This window comes from Bactrocera dorsalis, chromosome 1 (assembly GCF_023373825.1).
Source record: "Bactrocera dorsalis isolate Fly_Bdor chromosome 1, ASM2337382v1, whole genome shotgun sequence".
Lineage (NCBI taxonomy): Eukaryota > Metazoa > Arthropoda > Insecta > Diptera > Tephritidae > Bactrocera > Bactrocera dorsalis.
In genome coordinates this window covers 17,485,842-17,494,313 of record NC_064303.1, presented here as the reverse complement: position 1 = coordinate 17,494,313, position 8,472 = coordinate 17,485,842, and positions in this window count along the sequence as shown.

Here is an 8,472-nt window from a genome sequence, read left to right as displayed (position 1 = left end):
ACACGTGCGGGTTGGTATAGATACAGAGAGCTAAAAAGGAAAGCGAGACGTGTTTGCAGACAAAAAAAGAGAGCGACCGAAATGCTCGAGTACGAAGAGCTTGAAAAGCTGGCCAGGGGTGATGCTCGAAAATTTTACGAAAAGATTCGGCGACTAACGGAAATTTTCAAGACCGGAAAGTTCTATAGAAGAACTCCCAGTGGTGATCTAGTACAACTGCAGCCTGAAAGATTAAAGCCCAACATCAACAAACTGATTGTACCATATCAGTGTCGCTTTAGGCCTGGCAAATCAAAAACTGACCAGATTTTCACCATGTGCCAAATCTTGGAAAACACCCGTGAAAAAAGGATCGGCACTACCTTTTCGTCTTTTTCATTGCTGCATTTGACAGCACGAAAAGGAGCTGCCTTTGTTCCTCGATGTCTGAATTTGGTATCCCCATAAAATTAATATGGCAATGTAAACTGAAGTTGAGCATTATCAGAAGCCCTGTTAAGATCGGAAAAAACTTCTTCGAGCCGCTCGATACCAAACAATATTAAACGATTCCCTACCGTGCGACTTCTTATATCTATTTGCTTCTGGGGAAATAAATTCGAGCTGCAGAGCTGAATGGACAAGATACAATCTTCTATAAGAGTGATCAAGTGCTGACCTATACCGATGACATCGATATCATTGGTCATAGCAACCGGGACGTTTGTTCTACTTTCTCCAGGTAGAAATGAACCAAATGGGTCTAGTAGTGAACGAGAAATATTTCCTATCATCAAACAAACAAACGTAGCCTTATAGTGGAATCAGTATTAATACCAACAACAATGAGGAATAGGAAGACCTTCGTTGTAAAGACTAGGTGGGGAAGGACCTAGCTAAACTTATAATCTCCAATTGGCGCCAAACAGAGCGAAGAGCGACTGGCGTGCTATTGTAAACTCGACTATAACCTCGTGACATCGCTTACGCCAATAAAGAAGAAGAAGAACATTTTATATGATCTTTGACAGACCAAAACCGACCAAAAATTTTGGTAATTTAACAATATCTTTTAGTACAGATTTTGGTTTCGGGTTGCAACCATGAATAAGGTCGAAATCACTGCAATGCTGGAGGGCCTTTTTTTGCACAGTAGAAGACCATGTGACCCTGTGACCTGTTGTTCTAAATCGTTTAATTCATTCCTGCTTGAAAAAAGCTGTAATTTCTTCAATCGAGTGTATCAGAAGGTCTAGTCGACACCAAGATTTGCTACTCCATAGGAAGAAAGATATTTATGACGGCTATTGATGGTTTTACAACTAAGTGAAGATCATATAAACTTTAAATATACCGAATGGAGAAAAGTTAGATTTCACAATTAAATTTATTTCACTACTTTCTTAGTACGACATAAAGAACTTTTTTACTTTAGATAACAAAAACTAACAATAAAAGCATGAACCCCGTAAAAACGCTTCAGAATAATCAAAAACTTATATTTTTTCAACACAACAAAATAAGTAAAGTAAATTAAAACTCGATACACAATTTTTGTTAACTAATACCAACCGAATATGACATATAAAGTGTGCAAATTTCCAATACATTATTTGCTATTGAATAGCAAAATAAACCGCTGTAAACTTTGACATAAATATAATAAATAAATAATAAGTTGTATATTCAAACGCGTATACCCCTAGCACCCTTCAATAAAATGTCAGCTTGTCATATTGGCACGACTGCGCATTATGTTGCTGAAGCGGCGGACAGTGACTGTCACTATAAAGCTTCATATAAAATAAAAGCTCATTTGACGAGACTTGGCACCTTTTCATACTCTTCTGGCAACGTCCTTCGTAGCTCAATTGTGTAACTGGCACCCTTGCATGCGCTAGCTGCAGTTATCTTATTTGCATTTCCATATTTCTTTCTTGTTTCAATTTTGCCGTTTCCACTGCCATTTACCTGTGCCTGCTGCACTATCATGAATTCACATTTTTTATTTAATTTTTTTTGTTTTTGTTGTTGCATTTGTTTATGCTCCTGCAGCTGCTTTGCCTGCTGCATGCATACAAACGCACTACATCATCAATTCATTGGTTACGTATACGCCATGGTGCATATGAATATTTGCCGCTGTTACTTGTGCTCATGCCTCTACCACTGTTACAATTCCTTTTGTTGCTGTTGTTGTTATCATGCATGCCAGCAATAACAACTACCACTCGCCTACCGCCACTGCTAGCACCTTTTTGTTCGTTTTCTCGTAACACAATATCACAAAATAAACAAAACAAAGGCTGGTAAAAAGTATTGCATTGCAGTTTTTCTTCCAAAGGAGCAAAGAAAGTAAGCGAAAACGTTAAACAAAGTAAAAAGTAAAATAAAAACAATCTATATGCTCTGTGTCAAACTGGGCCCCATCAGGCTGTGCTGCTGTGGCATCAGGTGTTGCACGTTGTGCCTGAGCTTATCTCAAATGATTTATAAACTACCAACAGTGGTGAGGCCAACAAAGCCATTGTCATTGCATAAAATACGGCGCACTGAGTTATGCATGTACACATGTTGTACATATATAATTATAAATATATACATGGCAAGCAGTGGCAAATGCTTAAAAATCATGGAAGAGTTAAATGGTTAAGTTGTTTGAATAATTTTGATTTTTAGTGTAATTACAAATGAAAAATTTTTATGAAATTATGGAACAGCCAGAATAAATTTTAGCAAAACAAAAAGGACGTTAACCGCAACTGCATCGAAGCTATAACTCCAGCCATAGCGTTATTTTTTTGAGGCATAAAATAGTATTTAAGGTCCTATATCTTGACTTTGATTGTTAAGTTCATATGAGAGCTATATATAGCGATCCAATATCGGCAACTCCGACTAAAGAGCAAACATTTCCGGGATAAAAGGTATTCAAAATTATAAGTCAATATCTCAAAAGCTGAGGGACTAGTTCACGTATATAGACAAATAGACGGTCAAATAGACAAACATTTTCCAAATCGACTTAGCTCGCCACGCTGATCTAACGCTTCAACGTAGCAAAGAAAATTGTAAACTGCTCTAATCCTGAGAATATCAAACTCACTAAGCATAGCAACTGAGTAGTCAGATGCTATTAAGAAGACAGTTGTCATAACTCTAAAAGCATTTATATCGAAAGGCTGACAGAGTCGGTGAGGAAAATTCTTTCCAAATGTTTTACATTTTCATATAAACTACTGTATACCTACATACATATTTTTTAAGGAATAATCAAGTTAATAAGAACCGCACAGGAGTTTAATTTCCACTACCGCCAGTTCGGTGAGATGTCTGAAGGTATGCGCTCCGAAGTGTTTGAGTTTTGACCTCCCAAACAGGCGACAGTCAAGAATGAAATTTTGAGTGGTTTCTACCTCATCTACTTTCATAAAGCTTTTGCAGATGGCGTTTGGTAAGATTCCCAACTTTACAATATGGACGCCAATAAGGCAATGGGCAGTTAAACTCCCCACTATTACGGAGATACTAGCCTTACTGAGGGCAAAGAGGTCAGTAGATCTCTCGGGATCGAATATGGGCCATAAAAATGGTAAAACAGCGCTGGCCAAGCTTCCGCGAAGCTCAGCTAACTGGTAGAATAACACAAAAGGTTACGGGAGCACCCATTCTGACTATAGCAGTTCTAGGGTGCCTCTCTTTACCAGTTCGTCAACTTTGCAACTTGCTGCGATTTCGCTGTGGCCTGACACCCATACTAGTCTTATAACAAGGAACTCGGTGCTACTGAAAGCAAGGTTAGGCACTCTTTGACCAATCCTGAATGTACTGTTTTAAGTTCACTCCGGAACAGTAAATCTGCTACTACCTTAATGCCTGCAAGTCTGAAGTTGTAGTTGATAGAGAGCTCCTGACAGAAAACTCCTCTCCAGCTTTAATCCATCCGTAAAAAAAACTCACTGCCCCTTTCCTCTACCGGCTTCTTCCCATCTTTAAGTCCCTCATCGGTATATGGGCAAAGAAGGAGCCCCCAGATTTCGTTTTGGTGACTCCATAATCCGAGTAATCCGGTATGAAGTCAAAGTATGTGAGGATATCCAAGTGATCGGATACCTTTTCTTTTAAAAACCCAGATTCTCTGAGTCTGATAGCAACTTTCGCAGCCATACACCTTCCGACGATGTTTACGGTAACTATGTGCAAGATGGCGTTAAGTGCCTTGATTGGAGTGTGCCTTAGTGCACCACACATGCTGACGAGCGATGCCTGTTGAACCTTCTTGAGTTTCTTTGCAAGTGTGATCTTTTTTAGAGCCAAAGAACCACTTTCAGTAAAAGATCTCACTTTTAGCCAATGGCTCCTCTACAGTACAAGGTGAGTTCCGAAGTAAACAGGACTTTTTGAATCTTTAATGATTGTCCAGTGAGAATTTCATGACATTTCATTGATTGGTAGTGAAGTTATTGCGTTTTAAGTGTCAGTATGTTTGTGTTATCGGTGCGAAAATGAGCTTCGAGCAAAGAGCCACCATTAAATTTTGTTTTAAAATTGGTAAAACTTCTACCGAAACGGTTCAATTGGTGAAACAAGTTTATGGCAATGATTGCCTATCCCGTAGCAGAGTGCAAGAGTGGCTTCAACGTTTTCAAAGCGGTCGTGAGGACATAAATGACTATCAACATGTGGGCCAATCAAAATCCGTGATCACCGGAAGTTCCATCGAAACTGTGCGTGAATTCATCAAAAATCAGCCAATTGATTTGACCATTCACCATTGAAATTCATGGAAATGGAAGTGAACATCGATTTATCGCATTTTGACCGAACATTTGAGCTTATGAAAGGTGTGTGCACGGTTTGTTCCGCACAAATTGGCTGACGACCAAAATGTTCAGACCGACAATTAATCACAAGATTTCGGCTGTTGAGTAGTGTATCCTACTAATCTTATAAATTTAACAAGATTTCGCCATACAAAAATGACAGTTCTTAATCTACTTTCCGATATTATTTGAATCTAATCTACGCGAAAACTCTCTGTGCGACTCTGATTTAGCAGCATCTACTTGTCAGCATTAGAAATCTATTACATTATCCTATTTGATTTACACACTACAAATAGAAAAAAATGTAAACAAACAGATGAATTTTAATTCCCCTGAAAATCGACTTACAAAATAAAAAAATGCGTCCATTTTTTCCATTATATGTATGGAAAATATTAAAGAAATGTTTTACATGTTTTCTTTCAATAAATATTATGGAATGTGAATTCTTTAATGGCAAAAACATCTGTTTTATCAGCTGACCAACGGCAGTGAGAACGTCCTATATTAATGAAGAGATTAAATGTAATCTAATAATTTAAAATTGTTAGTGGGAACATAGTATTAGGTACCGAATATCTGTAAATGTTTCAGATTTATAATTGAAATTCAGAGATAGTCCTATCCTGTTAGTAGAATGTCTGTGTGCTATAAACGCGTTGAATCGGGTTAACCCTTTCAGCCCCAAAGTTGCTTATAAGCAACTTTTATGTTTGCCATCGTCTAAAAAGTCGAATACACAAACACCTCATTAGAATACACATCTTGTTGATCAATTTGAATTTGGGGAATAAAAACGTTGAATCGGGTTAATACTTTCCTTAGCCCCCATATACATCATATAAAAATTTTCAATTTTCCGGACGACTTTATCACCTAGCCGGGACGGCCGCTGTCTCTTGATTCGCTGTACTATATCAATGACGTCATATAATCTTCCGCAGAATCTTTCTCTCAAAAACTCGTTACGCCGACTCATCATATATTGTCATCGTCCATGCCTCTGCACCATATAGCAGAGCGGTAATGATGATTGAATTGTAGAGTTTGTTCTTTCTTCGTGGACTTTACTTCACAATTGCCTACTTAATCCGAAGTAGCACCTGTTGGCAAGAGTTATTCTGCGTTTTTTTTTTAGGCTGACATTTTTGGTGTTAATACTGGTTCCAAAAGAGACGAAATTATCGACGACTTCGACGTTATGACTGTCAACAGTGACGTGGGATCCAAGTCGCGAATGCGACGATTGTTTGTATGATGACAGAAGATTTTTTGTTTTACCCTCGTTCACTACTAGACCCATTTGTTTAGCTTCCTTATCCAGGCTCTCCTACCTACCACAAATATTTCATAAATATTTTTGCCTTTTTGTTATTTTGTTTTTCAATCCTTTTGTACTACAATGATATTTTTCTTTCAAAATTTTTCTACTTTTTTCTGGTAGAAAAACGTTTGGTTTAATATTCTAACATTTACTTTTTAATGGTGAATAGAATTTAATATTAGTTATTCGTAAAATTGTATGCCTGAATCATCTCATTATCATAACTTTCATATTTCAGTAAAACATCATTTGAGTCGCTAAAATACCACTTCCTCTGAAGCTAAGCTGTAGTTATACATATATGCTTCCATTCATACCTAATCACCTCATTTGTATGCACACGTCAAGGTAGCGTATTCAATTAATATCGAATTGAGAATTTTTTTCCCGTCAATTGAATATGCATTATGTACTAATTGCATTTTCCTTGCAATTAAATATAATTACGAAATTTTGCAAACACTATGCACTGAGTTATTAAAATATCACATTACGCAGATTATAATGTAAGACTGTTTTGCATACGAAGCAGCAGAGATATGAGTATAGCTTAAGCTCTTAAGTACAGCCCACACCACAAGAGTACAATAAATATTGAATATCAAATGAAAATGAGAGCTTTCAAGTTTTCCCTACTAAGCTGTGCTACAAAACTGCTGCAATGGTTGTACCACTAGACTTATATAAATATGTATAAGGTGGCGCTGCATTATCCATACCAATTAAAATACATTAAATAACCGATAACGGTTGAATAGAATTTCCATTAACAGATGCCAAATGCAAGCAACAACAAATTCATACATACATATAGCACAACACGGAAATAGTAAGGAAAGCTGATACTAGATATTATTAAATTAGCCAAGTAACGGGTGATTTTTTTGAGGTTAGGATTTTCATGCATTAGTATTTGACAGATCACGTGGGATTTCAGACATGGTGTCAAAGAGAAAGATGCTCAGTATGCTTTGACATTTCATCATGAATAGACTTACTAACGAGCAACGCTTGCAAATCATTGAATTTTATTACCAAAATCAGTGTTCGGTTCGAAATGTGAAAATCCGCTTTTTTATCGACAAATTTTGTTCAGCGATGAGGCTCATTTCTGGTTGAATGGCTACGTAAATAAGCAAAATTGCCGCATTTGGGGTGAAGAGCAACCAGAAGCCGTTCAAGAACTGCCCATGCATCCCGAAAAATGCACTGTTTGGTGTGGTTTGTATGCTGGTGGAATCATTGGACCGTATTTTTTCAAAGATGCTGTTGGACGCAACGTTACGGTGAATGGCGATCGCTATCGTTCGATGCTAACAAACTTTTTGTTGCTAAAAATGGAAGAACTGAACTTGGTTGACATGTGGTTTCAACAAGATGGCGCTACATGCCACACAGCTCGCGATTCTATGGCCATTTTGAGGGAAAACTTCGGACAACAATTCATCTCAAGAAATGGACCCGTAAGTTGGCCACCAAGATCATGCGATTTAACGCCTTTAGACTATTTTTTGTGGGGCTACGTCAAGTCTAAAGTCTACAGAAATAAGCCAGCAACTATTCCAGCTTTGGAAGACAACATTTCCGAAGAAATTCGGGCTATTCCGGCCGAAATGCTCGAAAAAGTTGCCCAAAATTGGACTTTCCGAATGGACCACCTAAGACGCAGCTGCGGTCAACATTTAAATGAAATTATCTTCAAAAAGTAAATGTCATGAACCAATCTAACGTTTCAAATAAAGAACCGATGAGATTTTGCAAATTTTATGCGTTTTTTTTTTAAAAAAAGTTATCAAGCTCTTAAAAAATCACCCTTTACTTAGACGCCCAACATATTGCAACAAAATTTGTTGTATTAATATGCTTTTGTGCAACAATAAATATGTGTATAATTTTGTATCTTAATATCCAAGCAAGTCTTGGCAGTAGCTTTCGACAACCACTCTCTTACTCTCTTGCGGCTTAAGCAAAAGCGACCAACCTACTTGCAATGCCAACAACATGCTCGGGCATAGATAATAGCATACAAGCATCTATTATTGTACGAATGTGTATTTAAATGCTTTTAACCCAAATATATGCGCACAGCAACGGCAACATCATAGCAGATGTCTCATTTGAATCCACTTATTTGCATATATATAGCGGATATGTAGCGTACAGCGCCTATATGTATGCTACACTAAGCTCCAGTTTGGTTATATCAATTCAAATGAATACCTGAAATGTAAATACATCCGTGCATTTGGCAAAATATTCACTACTATATGCACAATTTCCGAAAGCCCCCGCTCGATTGCATCGATGGCATTGCTAAGCACCTACTTGTGTGCAGAGCTGTTA